This window comes from Lepidochelys kempii, chromosome 6 (assembly GCF_965140265.1).
Source record: "Lepidochelys kempii isolate rLepKem1 chromosome 6, rLepKem1.hap2, whole genome shotgun sequence".
Taxonomy (NCBI): Eukaryota; Metazoa; Chordata; order Testudines; family Cheloniidae; genus Lepidochelys; species Lepidochelys kempii.
Window position 1 is genome coordinate 80,763,144 of NC_133261.1, and position 26,240 is coordinate 80,789,383.

A 26,240-nucleotide genomic window follows, 5' to 3' on the forward strand; every position below is an offset into this window, starting at 1 on the left:
CCATAGCACAGCAAGCATGGAGCCCGTTCAGCTCACCACAGCAGTTCTGACCATTGTAAACACCTTGCACATTATTGTGCAGTTTATGCAGAACCAGAACCTGAAAAACCAGGCAAGGAGGCGACGGAAGCGCAGTGACGAGAGTGATGAGGACATGGACACAGATTTCTCTAAAACCATGGTCCCCGGCAATTTGGAGATCATGGTGTTAATGGGGCAGGCTCATGCCAAGGAACGCTGATTCTGGGCCTGGAAAAGAAGCACAGACTGGTGGGGCTGCACAGTGTTGCAGGTTTGGGATGATTCCCAGTGGCTCCAAAACTTTTGCATGTGTAAGGGCACTTTCATGGAACTTTGTGACTTGCTTTCCCTGGCCCTGAAGCGCAAGAATACCAAGATGAGAGAAGCCCTCACAGGTCACAAGCAAGTGGCAATAGCCCTGTGGAAGCTTGCAATGCCAGACAGCTACCGGTCAGTCGGTAATCAATTTGGAGTGGGTAAATCTACTGTGGGAGTTGCTGCAATGCAAGTAGCCAACACAATCATTGAGCTGCTGCTATCAAAGGTAGTGACTCTTGGAAATGTGCAGGTCGTAGTGGATGGCTTTGCTGCAATGGGATTCCCTAACTGTGGTGGGGCGATAGATGGAACCCATGTCCCTATCTTGGGCCCGGACCACCAGGCAGCCAGTACATAAACTGCAAGGGGTACTTTTCAGTGATGCTGCAAGCACTGGTGGATCACAAGGGACATTTCACCAACATCAACGTGGGATGGCTGGGAAAGGTTCATGATGCTCGCGTCTTCAGGAACTCTGGTCTGCTTAAATGGCTGCAGGAAGGGATTTACTTCTCAGACCAGAAAATAACTGTTGGGGATGTTGAAATGCCTATAGTTATCCTTGGGGACCCAGCCCACCCCTTAATGCCCTGTCTCATGAAGCCGTACACAGGCACCCTGGACAGTAGTAAGGAGATGTTCAACTATAGGCTGAGCAAGTGCAGAATGGTGGCAGAATGTGCATTTGGACGTTTAAAGGGTTTCTGGCGCAGTTTACTGTTTCGCTCAGACCTCAGCGAAACCAATATTCCCACTGTTATTGCTGCCTGCTGTGTGCTCCACAATCTCTGTGAGAGTAAGGGGAAGACGTTTATGGTGGGGTGGGAGGCTGAGGCAAATTGCCTGGCTGCTGAATATGCGCAGCCAGACACCAGAGCGATTAGAAGAGCACAGCAGGAAACGGTGCGCATCAGAGAAGCTTTGAAAACCAGTTTCATGACTGGCCAGGATACCATGTGACACTTCTGTTTGTTTCTCCTTGATGAAAACCCACCCTCTTGGTTGACTCTAATTCCCTGTAAGCCACCCACCCTCCCCTCTTTGATCACAGTGTGCTTGCAAAGGAAATAAAGTCACTATCATTTAAAAACTATGTATTCTTCATTAATTGATTATAAAAATAGGGAGATAACTCACAATATAGTCCAGGTGAGATGTGGGAGGAGGGTAGGAGGGAAGGAAAAAGCCACTTCAGAACTTGTTGAATGCCAGCCTTCTGTTGATTGGGCTGTCCACTGGGGTGGAATGGTTGGGTGCCCGGAGCCTCTCCTCTCCTCCCCCATTGCATTTTTGGGCATCTGGGTGAGGAGGCTATGGAACTTGGGGTGGAGGGAGGGTGGTTAAACAGGAGCTGCAGCAGCAGTCTGTGATCCTGCTGCCATTCCTGAACCTCCACCAGACACCAGAGCATGTCCGTTTGATCACGCAGCAGTTCCAGCATTGCATCCTGCCTCCTCCGATCTTCCTGCCCCCACCTCTCATCTCTATCGTCCCTCCTGTTCTCACGTTCATTGGCCACTTTCCTGTACTGTGCTACTGTGTCCCTCCACACATTCTGCTGAGCTCTGTCAGTGCCGGATGACTGCATGAGCTCAGAGAACATTTCATCACACCTGAGGTTTTTTCGCCTCCTTATCTGAGATAGCCTTTGGGACGGAGGAGGGAGGCTTGAAACATTTGCAGCTGCAGGAGTAAAAAAGGGAGTGAAGTATTTAAAAAGAGACATTTTACAGAACAATGGCTATACTCTTTCACAGTGAACAACACTATTCACATTACATAGCACATGTGATTTTGGTACAAGGTCACATTTTGCATCTTATATTGAGTGCCTTCGGCTTTGGTATTAGAGATCATACACCCAGTTCCAGGCAACAGAATTTGGCTTTCAGGAGGCCATGGTAAGCCATAGTCTTTCGGCTTCTGCAACCTTCGTAACAGCAGCATCCTTCTTTGCCATACCAAGCAAAGCCCACTGAGTTGGCCATTTAGTGCTGCGGTTTTCATGTTAGCGTGCAGCAGCAGAAACCAAACTAATGCCCCCCCGATCCAATTCTCTGGGATGATCACTTTACCCCTCCCCTCACCATGTGGCTGATATCAGGGAAGATCCCTGCTAGCCAAACACGAACAGCGTAGCACCAATGCCCACCCCTGCCCCCCACCGCTTGGATAACTGCGGGGAGGATTTCTTTTCAGCCACAGGCAAACAGCCCAGTAGGAACGGCCACCTCTGAATGTCCCCTTAATTAAATTCCTGTATTTCAACCAGGTTACTATGAACAATATCACTGTCTTGAGGTTAACACAGAGAGATAAAGAACGGATGTTGTTCAAATGCCAGCAAACACTGGGACCATACGCTGCCAGGCTTTGCCATGTAATGATACCAGTTTACTTGCTACTAGCATGGCGTAGTAAAGTGTCCTACCATGGAGGATGGAATAAGTCTGCTCTCCCCAGAAACCTTCTGCAAAGGCTTTTAGAGTACCTCCAGGAGAGCTTCATGGAGATGTCCCTGGAGGATTTCCACTTCATCCTCAGACATGTTAACAGATTTTTCCAGTAGCTGTACTGGCCACGAATGCATCCCAAGTCCTCAGGGCAAATTAATCAATAAAAAGTGCTTGCTTTTAAAACATGTATTATATTTTAAAAGGCACACTCACCATAGGACCCTTCTCCGGCTTGGTTGGGTTGGGAGGGTATTTCAGTCACGGTGATAAAAAGATCCTGGCTGTTGGGGAGAATGGTGTGCTGTGTGCTCTCCTCAAGCTCGCCCTCCTCCTCCTCATCTTCCCTGTCCGCAAAATCCTCAGGCATACCGGAGAGTACCCCATCATCGGAATCCATGGACGGGGTGCGGTAGTGATGGCAGTCCCCCCTAGAATTGCATGCAGCTCAGGGTAGAAGCGGCATGTCTGGGGCTCTGTCCCGGAGTGTTCGTTTGATTCTTTGGTTTTCTGGTATGCTTGTCTGAGCTCCTTAAGTTTCACGCAGCACTGTGTTGCGCCCCTGCTGCAGCCTCTGTCCCTCATGGCCTCGGAGATTTTTTGAAATGTTTTGGCATTTCGTCTTTTGGAATGTAGTTCTGATAGCACGGATTCCTCTCCCCATACAGCGACCAGATCCAGTACCTCTCGTTCGGTCCATGCTGGAGCTCTTTTTCGATTCTGGGACTGCATGGTCACCTGTGCTGATGAGCTCACCTGCCCAAACAGGAAATGAGATTCAAAAGTTCCTGGGGCTTTTCCTGTACACCTGGCCAGTGCATCCGAGTTTGGAGTGCTGTCCAGAGCGGTCACAATGGTGCACTGTGGGATAGCTCCCAGAGGCCAATACCATCGAATTGCATCCACACTAACCCTAATTTGAAATGGCGATGTCAATTTCAGCGCTAATCCCTTCGTTGGGGAGGAGTATAGAAATCGGTTTTAAGAGCCCTTTATGTAAAAAAAAATGGCTTTGTTGTGTGGACGGGGGCAGGGTTAATTCGATTTAATGCTGCTAAATCCAACATAAATTCGTAGTCTAGACCAGGCCTTATTTAAAGCAAAAGGTTGGAACTGCATTCCTACATTGCTTGTCAAATAGTTATTTACTTTCTTAGAACAAGATTGTGACCTCTCTAACATGGCTGTATAGAGAAATAAAGAGGCATAGGGTGCCCCTTTACTCTTCTGCACAGTCTGTCTCAATCAGTGGCTTGTGACAAGGACTCAACAGATCTGCTATTTCCCCATCCACCCAGGTGGGTGGAGACAGGCAGTTAAAGCACAGAGCCTTGACTCTGCTCATTCAAATGTACCAGCCAGCACGGAGGGGGAAGCAGTCTGCCTCTGGTATGTATACTGATTCTTACAGCAAGGGGAGAACCAGGGAAGGAACTCTAACATTCACAAACTCTTCCCATGGCTGCTCCTAAGATGGCACAGTTATGTGTCTCACCTTACTCAGAGTGAAATGGTAAGTTCCAGTCTTGACCACAGGAAGTTAAGCTGGGGAGGAATAGGGAAATCTGTTCTAGATAAAGGATTGTTGAAAGTTATGGCTGTACTTGGACACCTGGTAACATGTTTAAAGCGATAATCATCAATAAAGTCAACAATGAATTGACACATACAGGGGTTAGTTTGCTTTTATGTACATACTTTTTTATTTTATACTCAGATCTGCAATGCACTTCTGTTCTTCTCTAAGGGGGTTTATTTTAATTTTTATCTCTGCTAGAGCCACAAAGGAGAGGAAATAGTACACATGAATATTGATTAAAAAATACATATGTGCAGCAATCGTTGGCTAATGTTCCATATTGAATCATAGGGAAGATTTCAATGACTGTGCCATATTGTTAAACCAGTTCCTTACCCTGCAGTTTCTTTTTAAAGATAATCAGGGAAAGAAAAGGTTTGCTTTGTTTCTATTTGGTAAATATTTTAAGTTGCAGTGTCCACAACATATTTATTTCTTTAATTGCTTTTCCTCCACATTCCCATGCAATGACATTTAATAGTTCCAATCAGTGCTGTCCAAGATTCAGAATCTTCCAGCTGTGGCGAATCAAAAGGAGCATCTGTAATGTTTTTGGTTTTCAAAGTTGTACCAATATAAAAATCTCAATTCCATCTTCGTTTTATGCCTATAAATCTACACAATTCCCTATGTATAAATTAGTGATAAGTTACCACAGCTTCTCCTCCTTTATTATTGTCTTCTGACTCTTCTTGTACTCTTCTTATTCCTCGTCATTCATATTTAATAGATAGACTTTTTGTTTCGCTCTTTTATAACAGTTTTCAGTTTTTGTATTTAATATCACAAAGACCATGTCATTTTCCTGATGTCCAGCTTCTTCACAGCTCATCCTTCTTCTGTAAAGTATTTCTTTACATATAAGTTGTGAGATGTGATGTGTGATTAGTTGCTGCTGTACTTTTTCATCAGTGATGGAAATTTGTGTTATAGGATGGTTAAAATTCATTGAAACTGGGGGCGGGCAGCGGGGGGGAGGGGTCGTGGAAGGGAGCAGTGAGGGTGTAACCACTGTCCTTCATTTTAAGATAGTTGTAAAAAGCCATTAAAATTATTTACGGAACCAGGTAGATGAAACAATAGGGGCTCCAACCAAAACACAGGCACATATGAAGCCACTTTTGAACTATGTGGTAGAGGGGTTTTGCTGGTAATGTATTAATAGAGGTGGTGAGGGGGGTGAGAGAGAGAGAGAGAAAAGCAGAAGAAACACCACAGGAGACAGAAGACAGCCACAGAAGCCCTGGTAGCATGATCCTGAGAAAAAGGTAAGAGTACTTTTGGGTTGTTGATCTTTGACCCCACACCTGATCTTGTAAGGTCCATTTCGAAGCTAAAACTCTAATTTAGATGTTTAGAAAATGCAAAAATGCTTAGGAAAGTGATAGTCAAAACAACTAAAACTTGAGTGGAAACAAGGAAACATACAATATTAAAGAATTTGAAATAGGCTTTGCAATAAGCTTGAGGCCTATAGGGCCTACTAGTTAGCATGAGTGCTTGAGACGGGGTTATAAAATTGAGCAACATGTATCTTGTGATAATATGCATCTATGTATAACCATGGAGCAAACCCACATTTACATATCAAAACTAGGGATGTAAAGCGATTAAAAAAAATGGTGATTAATCATGCGATTAATTGCACTGTTAATAATAGAATGTAATTTATTTAAATATTTTTGGATGTTTTCTACATTTTCAAATATACTGATTTCACTTATAACATGGAATACAAAGTGTACAGTGCTCACTTTATATTTATTTTTTATTACAAATATTTGCACTGTAAAAAACAAAAGAAATAGTATTTTCAAATCACCCAATATAAGTACTGTAGTGCAATCTTTTTATCATGAACTTACAAATGTCAAATTATGCACACAAAAAATAACTGCATTCAAAAACAAAACAATGTAAAACATTAGAGCCTACAAGTCCACTCAGTCCTACTTCAGCCAATCGCTCAGACAAACAAGTTTGGTTACATTTGCAGGAGATAATGGTGCCTGCTTCTTGTTTACAATGTCACCTGAAAGTGAGAACAGGCATTCACATGTCAGATGTACGTGTCAGATGTGCTAAAGATTCATATGTCCCTTCATGCTTCAACCACTATTCCAGAGGATACGTATCCATGCTGATGACGGGTTCTGCTCGATACCGATCCAAAACAGGGTGGACCGATGCATGTTCATTTTCATAGAATCATAGACTCTATCAGGATTGGAAGGGACCTCAGGAGGTCATCTAGTCCAACCACCTGCTCAAAGCAGGACCAATCCCCAATTTTTGCCCCAGATCCCTAAATGGCCCCCTCAAGGATTGAGCTCAAAACCCTGGGTTTAGCAGGCCAATGCTCAAACCACTGAGCTATCCCTCCCCCTTCATCATCTGAGTAAGATGCCACCAATAGAACATTGATTTTTTTTTTTTGGTGGTTTGGGTTCTGTAGTTTCTGCATCTGAGTGTTGCTCTTTTAAGACTTCTGAGAGCATGCTCCACAGTTCATCCCTTTCAGATTTTGGACAGCACTTCAGATTCTTAAACCTTCAGTTGAGTGTTGTAGCTATTTTTAGAAATCTCACATTGGTACCTTTGCATTTTGTCAAATCTGCAGTGACAGTGTTCGTAAATCAAACAACATGCTGGGTCATCATCCAAGACTGCTATAACATGAAATATATGGCAGAATGTGGGTAAAACAGAACAGGGGACATACAATTCTCCCCCAAGGAGTTCAGTCATACATTTAATTAACACACAATTTTTTGAAAAAACATCATCAGCATGGAAGCATGTCCTCTGGAATGGTGGCTGAAGTATGACGAGGCATATGAATGTTTAGCATATCTGGCACGTAAATACCTTGCTATGCCAGCTACAAAAGTGCCATGCAAATCCCTGTTCTCACTTTCAGGTGACATTGTAAATAAGAAGCAGGCAGCAGTATCTCCCGTAAATGTAAACAAACTTGTTTGTCTTAGTGATTGGCTAAACAAGAAGTAGGACTAAGTGGACTTGTAGGCTCTAAAGTTTTACATTGTTTTGTTTTTGAGTGCAGTTATGTAACAAAAAAAATCTACATTTGTAAGTTACACTTTCACAATACAGATTACACTACAGTACTTGTATGAGGTACGTTGAAAAATACTATTTCTTTTATCATTCTTAGAGTGCAAATATTTGTAATAAAAATAATATAAAGTGAGCACTGTACATTTTGTATACTGTGTTGTAATAGAAATCAATAGATTTGAAAATGTAGAAAAAATCCAAAAATATTTAATACATTTCAATTGGTATTCTGTTGTTTCATTGTGATTAATTTTTTTAATCACAGTTAATTTTTTTGAGTTAATTGGGTGAGTTAACTGTGATTAATTGACAGCTCTAATCAAAACCATTGAGAAACGCATGAAGCAAATAGCTTATGCTAGCAATCAGAACCTTCATTTGTTCCCGTGGAATGAAACATGGGCAAACAGCTGAAACTGAAATCAAATATGGTCCTGGATGTATGGGGGTATGCAAAGAAAAAAAGGTGTAAAACATGGTCAGGCCAACCCCTAATGTGGAAATCAGAAATTCATGATGGTGGCAACTGGATCATTATGCCTAATTATGGGGCTTCCTCCACTGTTTTTCTACCTTTGTTTCTGATGGTCTCCATAGGATTGTAAGTATGCATAAAGCAGAAAACAATTGCTGTACTTATTCTCATACTGATTTTTCTACAATTGCAATCACTGCTTGTTGGTATAATAAGTCTTTATGTCTCTCTGTATGTGATTCATCAATCTCACTCTCTGTAATAAATTTGACATAGCTACCTGAGCAAAGAACCTGTGGTTAGTAACTTGTGCAATTTGCAGCCAAATTAATCAAAAAGCTACAGGATTGAATGGTGGCTGACAAAGGCTTGAAACTGTGACCAAAGAAACTGCCTCCTGTTGTTTGATTCCTCCTTTGTTCAAGGGAACAGGGTTTTTGTACGTTGCTTATAAATAAACAGGAATGCATCAAAGACGATGCCTGACTTTATCATCAATTTCTTCTCTTCATGGAAACAACCCACAGGATCCCAAATTTTGGCTAATCACGGGGGCAAATCCTCCACCTACCGTGTTATCTTTTGCACCACTAAGGGAAGAAGGGATGGGAAAAACTAAACACGTATATAGAGGAGGCTGGCAACATTGAAATCGACAGCCATTATGCAGAGGCCAGAATCATCAAACATGCAGACTACACACACACACAAACACAAACAAAGCAGCAGAAGGTAGGAAACGTTTTCACATCCACCCACTCACCCACTAAAGAAAGGCATGTTACCACATTGGTATGTCATGTCATTACTTTCATGAAACTACTTCAATACTGTCCATATGCAAGACTAGGTTGGCTTGTGATTTACTGTACAACATGCTAGCATGTGAATAATGGAGGATGAATCAGCCACCAGGAAGCCTTCAGCATAGGCAACTCTGGTCTAACTTTTTTTAAGTAGTCAGGGGAATGATCAAGTATTAACTCTCTGTGAGGCCTGCAAGAGCATGTATAATCTTACAGAAAATAGTGAAACTACTATTATGGACAGTTTCTCCTGTATGATCCAGTGTCTTTAAACTGCTCGGACGCTAACCTTTCCATAGTTTAGGTTGTAACTAGCTGTCCATTATAAGCTCAATATTGGTCAGGCAAAAGAACAAACTTGTGAACTCTACCAGTGACAGGGTAGACAGTGGACACTTTTCAAAGGTATGGTAGGGTTTTACACAGTTCATCAGAATCATACATTCAGAGCAAAGACTCCACTGTCTCTCCAGCACTTGTGCATGAGCACACACTCCTGTCTTCACTGACATCCCTCTATCACCAACATAATGCTGCTTATCTTCCTCTCTGCTGTGGCCATTTTAATTCCTTCATGGCTTTCTACATAGCCTTGGAGTTTAGGAACCACACTTTCTGGTGTCTTGGCTTACATGCTTTTCCATACAGGTGTTGCTGCAACTCCCAGGGTTCCTTGGTAAACCTCCAAACCAAATTCCTTTGTGTCCCAAGTTACTAAGGGCTTCCAAAATCAAAGCACTGGGACTCAATACTGAGTCTTTACTGAATGCTATACAACTACCAACTTTATTGAATGCTATACAGCAGGAGTACTTACAGTTCTAACTAAACTGCTAAAGGACTTGCCCTGCCTGCACTGGGTTCAATGTATGATCTGCGACAGATTATTTAGAAGTAGTTTTCTCTTTTGGTTGTTTCAAATCTTTGCCAGGAAGAGGAAGATTTTTCTCAGATATCATACTTGTATCTCTGGAGGAGACATTTGTTAATTTAGCCATTTCTGAGAAATCTCTGGACTTAATATATTTCCTGTTGCAAAAATCCCCTTTATTTAAAGAGGTCTTCAGTAGAAGAAAGCAGCGAAAGTTGTAAAAGAAACATATCTACAAAAACAGTGTCTGAACTATATGCTGCATCTCCCCTACTTTTTCCTTCCCATACACACAGACATGTTTCTTCTCATTCATCTCTTGATTAGGTAAACCATTTCCAAATTCAGTTCATCTCTTGGCACACCATGCTGTTTTTCCATCATTTTGTTCCCCCAGACACATACATTTACATAGCAAACATTTCTTATGCCGCTATTTTATTATAAATTGTCCTAGTCTTTGTCTGAAATTTTCAGAGCCAGCTTTCTACTTAATCTGTTATTTCTGGACTTTAGGCACTGTAATTAATCTGTGATATGGAACTGTGTCAAAAATACTTTCTGAAAACAGTGCTGCCATTAGAAAAATTGCAATTGTGTTCAGCAAGATTTCTTAATTCAATCTTCAAGGTTACAGTATCTTCAATATCAATCAATAACCATTTTATCGCTGAATGAAGATTAAAGTGATTTACCTTCACTGATGCACATTGCAAAAACAGTCTAGTTTTTGGTATGTTTCAGGTGACTGAACTGCCAAACCCAAATGTTTATGGGTGCGTTGGGTAACTTGCCAGAAATATGTCATTCTTTATTAAATGGGCAGATGGATTTCCATACTCACATACAGTATCTCTGCTTTTGACATAGATGATAGGGGGCTTTGGATCAACTGCGGCCTGTCCCAATCTAACACTGATTTGAGATCTACCTCCATTTTTAAAAAGGCAAGTGATGTAACCTAGTGTAGCTGAAAATCTGCCCCATTGCAGTCAATGGAACTCCACATGAAGATCTTACCTAATATATACTAGAGTTAACTGAAAAGAAAAAGATCTTTGTGTGAACATTTCTCCCCACTTTTCTTTCTGAAATACATGTTGATGGAAATTTTATTATCCCCTCTAGTGTATGTTATTATTACAAAGGTTAAACAATGTCAGAGAATTCAAACAGCTCATACATTGCAGATTCCCATAAAAAACTATTACCAGTCCAGCATGAACCCCCCGGACTAATATGTGTAGGTGTTAAAATGGCCATTAACTTTAGGTATAAGAAATTACCTGCCTCTAATGGGTATTATGTAAGTGAAATATTTGAAGGGCTTAACCTTCAAGTCCTTATTGAGACAAATAGACAATGACTTTTTTTGTCTGAGTTATGACTACGGGATTGGGTCTAAATTCAGTATGCAAATTATTAATCCAACTGAAACAGACTTTACTAGTGGTATCAGAAGGATAAAATCAATGTAATCTACTTGCCCCCAATCTGTTAACTGTAATGGAAGAAGGACTAGATTTTGAGCAGGGGGTTGGACTAGATGACCTCCTGAGGTCCCTTCTACCCTAAACTTCTATGATTCTTCTATAGTTCTACAGGAACAGATTGCTAGCATGCCCAAATTGTGTTCAAAGAGAACTTCCTGGAACATTACACAAGGCACTGTATTCCTTGAAATAATGGAAATTTGGTGATGAAAACAAGAGAGCATGAAAAATAAAATAAGTAAAGACAGTCAGAAATGGTGATAGGAAAACAGTAGCACTCGAAGAAAACATGAGCATTCAGGATTGGATTTTACAAAAAAGTTAACAGCCTTTTTAAGAAAATGAGGAGAACATAACTACCATTGCTCCTTTAGAGATGGGAAGTAGGAAACAGAATGAAGTGAAATAAAATACAGTAGCAAAATCCTCTTATGAAGTGCTAATTGACTAGCAAAGGAATGTGATTCACTGAGAGTAATAATTGCTTAACATGTAATCTAGAGGCATATGTGTGGGGTTTTAGCAAGCAAAGTAATCATCACACAGCAGAGAAAAACTGAGAGTTAGCATTCAGGTGGTTTGCTTCATACCATGTTTGAACTGTAGAGCAAACAGATTAAAAAAAAAGAAAGAAAGAAAAAAACAGCTTTTGAGAAACATTGACAGAAAGGTAGAAAGAAACTGTGAGAACTCAAGCCTATCAGTTTTCAAGAAAGTGTTTCAAGTGATTCCCAGTTGGCCACTCTATTACGAGAAATTGTTAATCATGGATTTCTGCTGGAAAAGCCACGAGTGAACAGATTGTACTTGCCAACTGACCCTTAACTGCCATCTGACCAAATCCATCAGTAGTCTTTGCAACAGAATATGTGTGAAATCTTAGCCCTATTGAAGTGAATCGCAAAATTTCGGTTGACCTCTATGGTACCAAGATTTCATCCTATATGTTTTTCATGGACATATTTTTAATGCAATTTGTAATACATGTTAAAAGCTCTTAACATAAATTCTAGATGTCTTTGCCATACATTAAAATAGAGTCACATTTTAAAAAATACAATGTAATAGCAACTACCTCTGAACCCAAACCCATAAAATAACTGATGAGAGATAGAGTCAAAATCAAATCAAGATTTCCTCCCCTCAGATACTAGCCATATTGTTCCCCTCTCAATAAAAGTACAGGTAAATAGATGAATTTTGGAACATTCTCTTAGGACAAAAATCTGGGCTGTTTCAGAACTTGGCAGGGGAATAGGTTCCAAAGCCAAGTAGTTATCATGCATAATGCCTTGCTAGTAGCTCCATATATTTTGTGAAAAGGTGGCTCTGGTGTCCACAACTGTGGAAGAGTAGACAGTGACTTTAAGTAGCAGGTCCCAATCAATTTAGGGTTTGATGGGTGAAACCAACACCTTAAATTCAATCCCAAAGCCAACATGTAGAATTTGCCATATTGGATCAGACCCATGGTCTGTCTAGTCCAGTGACCTATCTCTGACTGTGGCCTGCACCATACACTAAAGGGAAAGTACAAGAAAACATGTAATGGAATAAGTGGCTCACATGGAAAGTATCTTACTAACTGTCCTTCACTTACTGGGTGGCACATTAAGCCCTGAATCATGAGGGTTTAGATCCTGTATACACTATCCTATCTAATGTAGCAATGGTTATGCCCATTTTCCATATGTATGTCTAAATCTTGTTTGAATCCAGCTTAGCTTAGCTGTTGGACTCATTGTTATCTTGTAGTAAAGAGTTTCATAGGTAATTGTGAATTGTGTAAAAAGTATTTCTTTTTAATCTGTTTTAAATTTGTTGTCTTTGTTTCTTTGTTGTTCCCTTGTTTTTGTGTTATGAAAAAAGTTTCCAACTGACTGCTTCTATTCTATTTATTATTTTATATACCTCTCTCCATTTCCTTCTTATTCATACATAAAAGGTTGATACAAGGAGGAGGGAGAAAAATTGTTCTTCTTAACTTCTGAGGATAGGACAAGAAGCAATGGGTTTAAACTGCTGCAACTGCGATTTAGGTTGGACATTAGGAAAAATTTCCTAACTGTCAGAGTGTTTAAACACTGGAATAAATTGCCTAGGGAGGTTGTGGAATCTTCATCATTGGGAATTTTTAAGAGCAGGTTGGACAAACACCTGTCAGAGATGGTCTAGATAATACTTAGTCCTGCCTTGAGTGCAGGGGACGGGACTAGATGACCTCTCAAGGTCCCTTCCAGTTCTATGATTCTATGATATCTTCTGTAAACTACAATCTTTTCAATACCTCTTCACACATCAGTTTTTCTATGCTTGTGATCATTTTCTTTGCCTATGTTTGTCCCCCTTCTGTTTCTGTTGTCTCTGCAAACCAGAGCTAGCAGACCAGAAATGAACTTAGTGTTATAGATGTATGTGTACCATTGATTTATATAATGGAGTTAGAATATTTTCAGTTATTTTCTCTTCTTTTCCATTCTTCATACATTCTAAACTTGTGTTTGCTTTATGATCACAGCTGTGTAGTGAGTAAATATTTTCATCAAGCTAAGCATAATGATACCCTGGTCTTTTTCCTCAGTGGTTAAAGTTAATTTAGAATCAAGGAGTATGTCTTGAAAGATGGAAGAGATTCCAAAGGACTGGAAAAGGCTAAACATAGTGCCAATATGTATAAAGGGAAATAAGGACAACCCGAAGAATTACAGACTAGTCAGCTTAACTCCAGTACCTGGAAAGATAATGGAGCAAATAATTAAGAATCAATTTGCAAACACCTAGAAGAAAATAAGGTGATAAGTAACAGTTAGCATGGATTTGTCAAGAACAAATCATGTCAAATCAACCTAATAGCTTTCTTTGACAAGTCTTGTGGATGGGGATAAGCAGTAGATGTGGTATATCTTGACTTTAGTAAGGCTTTTGATACTGTCTCACATGACCTTCTCATAAACAAACTAAGGAAATACAATCTAGATGGAGCTACTATAAGGTGGGTTCATAACTGGTTGGAAAACCATTCCCAGAGCGTAGTTATCAGTGGTTCACAGTCAAGCTGGAAGGAGTCCCTCAGGGATCAGTTCTGGGTCTGGTTCTGTTCAATATCTTCATCAGTGATTTAGATAATGGCATAGAGAGTACACTTATAAAGTTTGTGGGCAATACCAAGCTGGGAGGGGTTGCAAATTATTTGAAGGATATGATTAATATTCAAAATGACCTGGACAAACTGGAGAAATGGTCTCAAGTAAATAGGATAAAATTAAATAAAGAGAAATACAAAGTACTCCATTTAGGAAGGAACAATCAGTTGCACACATACAAAATGGAAAACGACTGCCTAGGAAGGAGTACTGTAGAAAGGGATCTGGGGGTCATAGTGGATCAAAAGCTAAATATGAGTCTACAGTCTAACACTCTTGCAAAAAAACCCAAAACATTATTCTGGGACATATTAGCAAGAGTGTTGTAAGCAAAGCACAAGAAGTAATTTTTCTGTTCTACTCCATGCAGATTAGACCTCAGCTGGAGTATTGTGTCCAGTTCTGGGTGCCACATTTATGGAAAGATGTAGACAAACTGGATAAAGTCCAGAGAGAGGAACAAAAATTAGTAAAGGTCTAGAAAACATGGCCTCTGAGAAAGATTGAAGAAATTGGGTTTGTTTAGTCTGGAGAAGAGAAAACTGCAAGGGGACATGATAACAGCTTTCAAATACATAAAAGGTTGTTACAAGAAGCAGGGAGAAAAATGTTCTTGTTAACCTCTGAAGACAGGACAAGAAGCAATGGGCTTAAACTGAAGCAAGGGCAGTTTAGGTTGACATTAGGAAAAGCTTTGTAACTGTCAGGGTAGTTAAGCACTGGAATAAATTGCCTCCTAGGCTTAGTTGATCCATCCACAAAATGGTTCACCCAGGAAGCAAGCTGCCTTCATCTCTCAGGTGAAACCAGGCTTCCCTCATCAAAGAAGCAGCATAGCTCTGCCATCCTTCCTGATTAGCCCTGGAATGGGTGAGGTTTCCCCCTTTCAGCTCCCTTCTCTGTGCCTGACACTGCCTACAAGTATAGTGGGGTGGTGTCAACGAGGTCCACAGGCTCTCCTTAACCCTCTCATTGCCAGTGGGGAGTCTGAGGCTCCTTTACCCCCTCATAGCCAGTGTGGGGCAGAGGGGCCCCATCCCAGAGCAGTACAGATTATTCTTTCCAGTTAGCATTGCCTTCCATTTGGCAATACTGGATTTCATCTGCCATTGTGCTACTCTCTTGCATCACTTTGTTAGGCCCCTATGAACTTCCTCAGTCTTTTATAGTCTTGAGCAACTGCAAAAAATGTATAAAATGTTACTACCTCACAGTGTTCACTCCCTTTTCCAGATAATAAATATATTAGAAAATAGCATTTTTAATATGAATCTTTTGGATACGTACACAGAGTAGAAGAAAGTCATTGCTTCAAAAAAGCTTACTACTAGCACTGAAGATAAGGTTTCTTATTTCATTATCTTTGGTGGCCAAAAAACGGCTGACCTATTTAAATCTAACATATGTTCTGGGACTTTGCTGGACCACAGTCATCCAGAATATATAGTCCTCTCTCTACGCTGCAGGAAGTCCCAAAAGTCATGTGATTTAATGTCAGCAGATCATCAAGAGGTTGCCAGAGGCATTGAAACCTTAAAATGGATTTCAGCAAAGGCAGATCTGTGTGTTTTGGGAAGGAGGAGGAGTTATCCTGACCTTAATGAACCTAATAAAAGGCTTATATTTAGTCCTCAGTTTTGGCTGGTTCTTATTTTTTTCTGAACCAGTGTGCTTACCCGTACGTAATATATAGGTTAGAAAGATAGTTAAATCAAGGCAGATAAATTATGATGAGCCTTTAGAAAAGTAAGTGTTTATCATTTAAACCAATGAATTAAAGAGAGTCAAAAAGTTAAGTGTGTGGAACATTATATTATGGATGATGAATACATGAATAAAAAATGAAGGACAAGGCAGTTTGTTCCAGCAGAGTCTACATGTTGAGGTAATTCCATCAGCAATGGAAAAGATAGCTGGTATAGGTTTATAATGCAGAAGAGGTGCATAGTTGAAAGATCAATGTATTAAGAGCTAAATAACATTAATTAAAAACCTTTTCTGAACGAAAAGAACCACTAATGTGATTTTTGATTTAGAACATCTAAGAGTATTTGAACAGTATGCTTTTTCTCTTTTCTTGGGTCCAACAAAACCTAAGGTAAAGACAAATACTGCCAAAAAATAGAGAGGATGAATAGGAAGAATATAGCCAGATAGAAAAAAAAGACTTGAAACATTTTAATAGATGAAACAGACAGTTCAGTGCAGATAAGTGCAGAATAATGATGACTTTGATGGGTCTTTATCACACAAGGCCATGTTAATCATAAATTATAAGCTATAAAAAGGAATTCTATAGTCAAGACAAGCTTGTTTGTATCATTAATGATTGATGAGCAGATTACACGAAAAAACAACAAATCTCAATATGTAGAATAATGACAACTTTGATAAGTCTATTACACAAGCCTCCATCGGTCATAAAATATGTAGAAGTAAAAAGACAAAGATTTTTAAAAAATTCCACCAGACATGCCTTTGTGCAATTAAAATTTAGGGCTTCCATTGCAACATTTTCTTTTAAGTGACAGATTAAAATTGTTGCAAACTAAGGGGCTTGTCACCATAATAAAGAATATAATAATTTCTTTCAGTGTATGTTTAGCTAAAAGAGAACTATTCCAACATTTTGTGCCCGAGAACCCCTTTCAAAGGACATAAAGGACCGTTGGAAAAACTACCATATAAGAACTTATTTATATGAAGAAAATTTCACTTTCCATGGTGTGTTTTTCTGCTGAGTCAGCTGTTTGTGACAGTGTCACTCTGAGAGTCCAGCTATGGTTCGACAATAGTTCTTTCCCTTTTGGACAGGTCTGTGTATTTAACTACAGCATGTGAGGAGTTCATGTAGGGGCAAATCCTCTGCCCAACACAAAGCTGGACTGGATGCGGAGAGGGAGACCAATGGGGAAAGTGGGCAAGGAATCCTGCCACTACCATTGAGTCTGTAGGGTAACATTAGAATGGGCCCATGGGATTATGCCCTCCTAATGAGTAGACTGGCCAATGGTCCTAGTGCTTCTCCTCCATTGTTTAGGTCAGAAGGAGAGCACAAGGATCACATAGATGAAGATTCTCCAACTCCATACTTTCTGCATGCCCCTGTGCCACTCTAACCCTTCCCTGCATGTACCCCCACAATGAGCTATGCTCTGTGCCATGTCTGTAGTGCTCACCCTCTGAAAGGCCTCAACAAATCCTACTGCCATTTGTGCAGTGGAAATGTACTGGTTACGTTTAAAGAGGGCCCTCCATACTCACAGGGAGTGGGGAACAAAATATGCCTCATAATAGACATGTTGCATTAATTCAACTAGAAACTAATAGCTAGTTCATGTACTCTTACACGTGTAATCTTTCCTCTCGTATGAGACATTAGTGACAGGATTGCAGTGGACATTAACCCCTTCTAGATGTCTAGTCATGTATGTACCATAGATAGAGCTGGCAACATTTTCCCCTTATTATTGTTTTTTGACATAAAATTGGGTTTTTGATTAAACACATTATTTCAGGGAAAGTGTCTGCTTTTTGTGAAAAAATGCCACTTTTCACTGAAGAAATAGAAACCGGAAAACTAAACTTTTCAGGCAAAACCCCCAAATATTCAATTTTTGGTCTTTCTTTCTTTCTTTCTTTCTTTCTTTCTTTCTTTCTTTCTTTCTTTCTTTCTTTCTTTCTTTCTTTCTTTCTTTCTTTCTTTCTTTTAAAACATTTTTGTTTTGTTGAAATTTTCTGCCGGTGGAGGGAAATAACATTTCCTGATCAGTTCTAACAATGAGTTTGAAGATTTCTGGCAGAGGGCCCATGGACACTAGAACCTGGGGGTTCCCAATAAGCATTCCGCCTACTACCCCCAACCACTGCACTCCACTCAGGGCCCCCAGATCCTTTGTCTTTTCTCCGAGTGGCCATAAAACCTTTTCCTTCTGCTGACATATCACCAACCAGAACAGAAGCCAGAATCAGTCCTTGCTAGATTTATCACACTGCCCTGTGCTGGACTATGAGTATTCAGCAGTTTAATCACACATTGTGCATTAGTGATAGTTGAACTTCTTTCATGTGATTCAAACCTATTCAAACATCATGTATTTAAAAGTTTGTAGCCCTTGTTTTTAAATGTATTACAGAAATTTTTGGATGACTGAAGTTAAAAGAGACTATAGTATTAAGAGCTAGGATACCATACAAGTCAAGCCTTGCCTGTTCTCCTCCACATAGTAATTGGTGATAGCACTGACACTAGTAACAACTGGCTATGTGGCAGGTGCACATTTGTTTTTATAGTTTACGATGACCTTTCAGACATTTCTTTTTTAGAACAACTCTGTACTGATTTGAAGCAGTACGCATCAGAATAACACAGAAATTGCAAAATGTACACGTATCAACTTGCCAAACTAAAGGCCTACAATATTATTGACTTAGAAGGTGAACTGATCAAACTTTCTAGTGATTAACAGTGCTATAGAGTTCAGCATTTAAATTTCTCATAGGGCAATTTCCTGTGGGTAAGCAGATCGCTCCTCTGAGTCTACTGATTGTACCTTCTTACTGTGGACCTCTCAGTGCTTGGTTTCAGTGCCATGGATCATAGTGTAAATAGTTGGTCGTATGGTCCGAAAAAAAAGGGTCTTGCTCAATTCCATGTTCTATTTCAGTAGTATATTTTTGGTTTTATGGTTCTCATGAATTTCCCAGTGTCGTATAGAGTTGCATATTTTCATACTGGTTTCATAAGTTTTCAACTATGTTCTGCGTCTCACTTGATTAGCTACACTTCCTCCCTGCTCAGGACCCATGCACCTTTCACATTTATACATGGGACTTGCTTGATATTTTTATGGAACTCAGTGCACCTGATGGTGTATTTGGCAGTGTATGTGCTTTCAGTTAAACCCTGTTACAAATAAATACCTGTTGGTACTCATTATAAAATGCCATTTTTTTGCAACACAGCAGAAACTCTCACAAGGAAATCAACACTTTTCTTCAAATGACGGAGTTCACATGAGTCCATGTTCACAATGGAAGGCACCATTCAGTATTGATGAGTAAACATGTCACTGATAAGTGGTTTAAAATTGCATTATAGTTTTACAGTAGTGGTTCTCAAATGTGTGTATTGGTGACCCCTTTCAAATAGCAAGCCTCTGAATGCGAACCCCCTCTTATAAATTAAAAACACTTTGTTATATATTTAACACCATTATAAATGCTAGATGCAAAGTGGGGTTTGAGGTGGAGGCTGACAGCTTGCAACCCACCAGCAAACCTCATGACCCCTTGAGGGGTCCCGACCCCCAGTTTGATAACCCCTGTTTTATAGACACTGACAATGCTGTGAAGTGGTTTTGATTCCACAAAAACAACACCACAGTGGCTGATATTTGGGTCCCATTGTATTTGACTCCCAAGAAAGGGCAATTTGAGGTAAGCAGAATGGACCCAGGACACTAGCAGTCTTTTGCAAACCTATGGTTTCTAAGTGCTTTACAAGACTTGTACACCTGTTGTGATGTAAGCTCTCTGCTACCTTCTACCTATATCAGATCTGAACCTTAATAATAATGCTCCACTGTCACTATAGAAATTTTCACCGTATTTTTCATTCCCTTTTTCTCTCATCATTATGTTATTTCCTATCTTTCCTAGTGTGTTCCCTTGGTCTTTTTTTGTCTTTCTGCTTCTGAAGAACCCACAAAATCAATTATGTCATGAATGCAGGCACTAAAAAGATCCAGCGTTAAAGATCACGATGCATTTGAAGAACAGTTTGGGGGCTGTTGGCTCATTAATGCATATTTCTGAAAGACTTTAAAACAGACATTTACATGTTAGGCCATAATAGCTCTATTGGTTCCATTAAAATGTATTATGTGCAACTTTGGTCATTTCTTTCAAAAATGAATATCAAAAGAGTTTTTAAAAATGCACTACGGCAACTCCTATATACTGCCAGGAACATTTCAAATGTATTTTTATTAGGAAAAAAGTAAGTGATATACTGCTCATGAGAGGTGTTGGACACTCTGAAGATGGAATACTCCATCCACAGAACAAAGGGCAGCAAAGTTAGAAGCAGTAGCGTTTGCTCCGCTACTAATGTGGAGGGAGCATTTCTTGATGTGAGAAGGTAATTTAGTTACCACTTCTCTGCTGTTGATATTTCAAGGGAAGTTCAGAGGTCACCAAATAGCCATGAGATTCTAATGACTTTCAGTCACTACTAAACCTGGACCAGATTTGAACTAGTAACCTGTATGTGAAAGGTTATCTTATTACCAGTTCCCTGACACGTCAAGTGTAACATATCTGTTATGCTTTTGATCTAATACCCTACAAAATCAAAGGGTATGACAACATAAAAACTATGTTCAAATGAAGATTTTAAAGATCTGCCAGTATGAAAATTCAAGCTGGAGGTGCAGTTCTGCTCTCAGAAGTGACTTGAAAAAAACTTGTATTGTGAGGTTGCTTGCCTATTGTATCAAGAATTTTTTAATTCCTTTTCTTTATTTTGAGGCAAGCAGGAGATTTAGAAAAGGAGAATAAGCTATAAAGAGCAAAATCATATGATGCTGTGGTCCGATACCTGTATTGCCTGATACCATCTACTGTCTAATAAATCACGTAGCAAAAGTGTTTTTTTTTTGTTTTCTTTTTTTTAAATCTCTGGATTTATCCCTGTCCATTACTCAAACTGGCCAACTCAAAGTTTGGGTAGGAACCCTACTGCCAATTTTTAGAAAGTAAGAATTCAAATGTTTTCACATTTTCCGCACTGACTGCACCACAGAGTATTATCATAATAAAAGTACCTCCTGAGCATATCCTGATTACTTGAATCTTGCCACCTCAAGGGAAAATTACTTCAGAGAATTAACCATTTGCTCATTTTTCTTTTTAAAAGACTTCAGCAACTTGAAGCTGACAACTCTTACTGAAGTTCTTTGACACAAACAATAATGATAGAAAATAAACATGAGCCCCTGTAGAAGAGTATGTAAACATGGCATCAACACTGGCGTTACTCACTTCCACTCTTTAGTCATAGCTGCCCGGTCTTTTTTCATCATCTGCGGATATACAGAGTATACTTTTTTGACCGCACAATTGATTTTGCATGTAATGTTACACATCTTAAATATTTTGCAGGCTTCCCTCCAAGAGCTCATTTGCAACAGTTTAACACAAAAACAAGATTTAAAAAACAGGGCTCACACATCTAATTGAAACTTTTAATTAGTCTTATATTATTTTGAGACTGTCTCAAGGCTCTATAATTGAGCCCTTTACAGTTATACAAACAAATAGAAGACCTGTAAGATCGTGAAATCCTTGATAGTTTACTAATGAAATCAGCCTGGAAACCTCTTCATTGAATATTGTAATTTGATTGCCATCATATTCTGATTGGACCCTTGTTTTGCATTCGAATGAACACACATTATTTGAAATGCAAAACAGGGAGTTATCAGGGGTATTTCACTAGAACCAACAAGATTAAAATGAAAAACGTCTAATGTTCTGTTTTATAAAAATATTCAAAACTGAAAGTGGAATACAGACACATTTGAATTAATTAGGAAGAGCTTATAGTAATTGGACATTAATTAATTAATTAATCCTAAATTACAAGAACTTCCTGTGACAGCATGTATTACATTCTCCTCAACAGTACTAAATGGATTCATTAAGAATATTGTTTTTACAGTGCATACCAAAATAGCTACCAATGACTTTTTTTTATTCGTATTGACCTTGAGTATCCATTTATGATGAAGTAGAGCTATTGCAAGATAAGAAGCATGAATCTCAAGTCATTGTCTGTGTATTTCAGTGCTTAGAATTACTAATCACATTAGTTCTTTTCATCATGCGTTCTGAATAGGTACCTGGATAATGCTTCTCAACTATGATGAGTGAACAATATATGTAAAGTATCCCCCACAAAAATTTCCTGGTTTATTTATTTGGGAACCAGACATTTGGGCTTTTAACATATATATATATATATATATATTATCAGGTGGAATGAATTTCTTGTTTGCTTCCATGTAGCATGGCAAGTGTTTTAGGAGGTCTTATTTATGAAGGAATAAAAAAAGTGGGGGGGATTTAATTTCATCTGAAATTAAAACAAATCAAACATTTCTCTATTTCTCTCTGCTGTAATTTTTGCTTCACTCTGGACTATTTTGAAGGTAGTAAAATATACCCAAGCATTGCATCAATACCCATGCGTTTCTAACTTGTAATCAATGGGAAAAAACAAGATTTTTATGATCAGGAGAACTACACAACTAAGGTGATGTTAGCTGTGAAAATGAATAGTTATCTATCTGAATCACGCACAATCTCTACATCCATGCAGTTGTATTTAGCTCTATTTTTATTCTATTATTCTGGAAAGAAAACCTCTGTTGACAAGGAACTGTAATTCATTGAACGGATCCATGACCTTTTCATCTTTCCACTATGGTTCAGTTGCAGCCCTTCTCAAAAATGATAAAAACAAAACAGCAATAGTTATAAAAAGTTCCAGGTCCATTTATGTTAGGTCGGGTCTTGACAAGCTTGCTTTCAGCTCATTCCACATCAGAAAGCTTACATGAGGTAGAAGCCAGTTCTTGAGAATAGGTGCACTAAATGAGACTTCAGATTATGAACAAAGAAGCTAAAATAACTTGGACTTTCTTTTATAAAGAAGTGTTAATTACAGCATTAGTTTCTGTTGTTAAGATAATGATAATAAATGCAGAAGACAATTACACTCATAGTTCCTAGGGTAACAAGTAACCTAGGAATACAATGGAAGGCTTTTAACTGGAATTAGAGCTATAGCATATTGCCAAGGTTAAGAACTCTAATAAAAAAGGCCCTCGAACATAGGTGCTGGAATTAGGGGTACCTGGGGTGCGGCAGCATCCCTTGGCTTGAAGTGGTTTCCATCATATACTGTGAATGGTTTACAGTTTGGTACAATGGCCTCAGCATCCCCACTATACAAATTGTTCCAGCACCCCTGCCCTCGAAGCTCCTGAGCTTTATTTGCCAGTAAAGCTTTCAACTCATTCTACATTACAAGCTTGAATGTGCCCATTAGGCTGAAACTGAAGAATAACCTGTGATTAAAAAATGGTACAAAGGAGTGTGACAGAGCTGCCAGGGCACTGAACCTTCACCTAGCACTGGAAGCAAAGAGGCGGCTAATACATAGCAGAGCATTCAGAAGACAAATACTGTGTTATGACTTTTTTCTGAACGTGAGGGATGTTTTCATTGATCAGCATTCTGTGAGACACACCTGGAGAAGCAGGCTGTGTTAGAACTATTAAGAAAGGAAAGGTTAAAAGGTATCACCTAGACAGAGATCTTTTTTTCTCCTCTGAAAATTTATGCCAGTGAATGAATGAGGTTTTTCTAGGGATTGTCTATATGGGGGGTAATGTGCTCCACAGGGGTGTGATTTCTAAAGCACAGTGACGTTGCACATTAATTGGTCTGCGTAGACCCTGCTGGGGCACACTAAAGATTCTCTAGTGTGCTTTAACATAGTACTGCTTCAAACAGCACTACATTACTTAGGGAGGTGGTGGAATCTCCTCCCTTTGAGGTTTTTAAGGTCAGGCTTGACAAAGCCCTGGCTGGGATGATTTAGTTGGGGATTGGTCCTGCTTTGAGCAGGGGGTTGGACTAGATGACCTCCTGAGGTCCCTTCCAACCCTGTTATTCTATGATTCTATGATTAAAGTGCACACAGTTTAAGAGCCCATAGTATGGTATATCTGACAATACCAATGACAGCTGGGTAGCGTAGGGGTGAAATTTCCAAACACCCTTAAGTGACTTAGATGGATAAGTCCCATTGGCTTTCCAGAGGATGAGCTATTTAAGTTAGGGTGCTCCAGCCGTTAACCAGCCAGAGAATTGAACCCTGGTCTTCTATGCTCTAGGCCAGGGTGTTGTGTGACCATGGGTAGGTAACTTACCCACTCTATGCCTTAGTTCTGTGAAATGGGAGATAATAATACTTACCTACCCCAGTTTTATGAGGATAAATACATTACATATTATGGCATGCTCTAAGATCTACTGATGAAAAGCTCTACATAAGAAATAGGTACTATTCAATCACTTAGGACTAGATTCACAAAGGGACTCAGATGCCTAACAGTCTCTTTAGGCACTAAAGTCCACAATTTTGGTGCCACTAACATTCACAAAACCACCACTTAGCTGTCACCTAACTTTGTAGGTGCCTAAAGTCCCATAGACACCAACGTTTCCATCAGTAGGCATGCAAAAAGCTGCCCATTTCCTGACACCACAGCTAATGAGCTGCTCAGAGCCCTACCCCATGCTAAATCCCAGCAGGATTCTCAAACGAGATGTTCCCCGCCTATTTTGCCTGCAGGGCCCAACCTGGAAGGTTTGCCCAGAAAAGACATAAAGGAAGTATTTGTAATAGTGTGTCCAGAATGAGTGCTGGATGAACCTCAAAGTTTCTAATGTTTGAGATCAGCCTAGATAAGAACTTAAACTTGGGGATATTTATCCAGAATTCTGGGGTCCATAAAAGTGAACTGGGAGGTCTTATGTGAAGAGGCTTTCTTGAGTAACTTCCTTACTTCCAGTCGGACCAGGAATATCTTGAGTGTAGCCTGTCATAGTAGTATTATTTTAGTGCTTTGCCAGCTACTGCTATCGGAAAGCGGAACCATGAAAAGTGAAAATGCATGAGAAAAAAAATGGGACAATGAATTGGACACAGTGACTATTATGCGTCTTTCTCCTGCAATTTATAAACTCAGTCTAACTTAGAAGGCCACCCTTCCACCATTACTGCGGTCAGTCCTCTGTGTGTTGACTTATTCCTGGATGTTTCTGCATTATATGGGACTGCCTACCGAGTAATGAAGTGCCCATCAATCACACTTTCATGTTAAATTATTTTTATATCCCAAACAGAAATCATGGTGATTTCTCAAAAGTGCTTGCTATATTGGAATTTGTCATTAAGCTCATGTGTTCAGAAATGCTTTTTTATATGTAGGGCTGTTCAAACTATTCAAGTACAGATAATATTTGTTTCATATTTACTACCTTTTGCGGGTTAGTAAATTGTCCAGGAACCAAACCAGATTCTATTTGAATATATTTGTTGTTCAGAAGTATTTGCTAAATAGTTTTGATAAATAACTTTCAGATAATGGATGGTTCCCAAATAATTAACTTCTGCTATTTGCTGTTCATTATTCATGGTGTGTAGTTGCCTGGAGTATTATTTTTCTGCTCTGATTGGATGACTGCAGCTTTAAAAAAAAATCTAAACTGAGGACGGAATAATAAATACAACACTCTGATAAGAATTCTTGGATAAGTAATAATTGGTGCTAAAATATGATTTTTATGGTATTCACAAACTGTATCATATACACCCAGTTATTGTGTGAGTACTCACAAATATGGCCCCCATAATCATAGTGAGTCAAGTTCAGTGCTTCACTTTTCAAAAATATTCTTGAATAATTGTTTTTACTAGTAAACCAGCTCTGGTTAACAGGTACAGTATGATCAATATATAATCAGTATAATAAATGTATGCAGAGTGTGAGATACTAGTGATCACTTCTGGCACAAAGGAAAATCTTTCAGAAGAGATGACATTTTCAGTGCTATATTTATTGCTTATCTAAACCAATCACATCCTTACTCCCAAGCTCCAGGGAAAGATCTTTACTTATGACTTGGCACAGTGTGAACTTAACAGATGGACATAAGTATCAGTAGCCAAAAGCCAGTACTCAATGTACATTTAGGGTGTTTGTTGATGAGAAGATTCCTAGATAGGAATTTCCAAACAGCTGTCAATCCTAAATCTATAAGCCTATGTTTAATATGATGTGTCATTGCTAATCCTGCTCTGAGAGACTTCCACTTACAAAAACACTAACTGCCCAGGCTGTAAGGAAAGGCTGTTTTTCTGTCTCT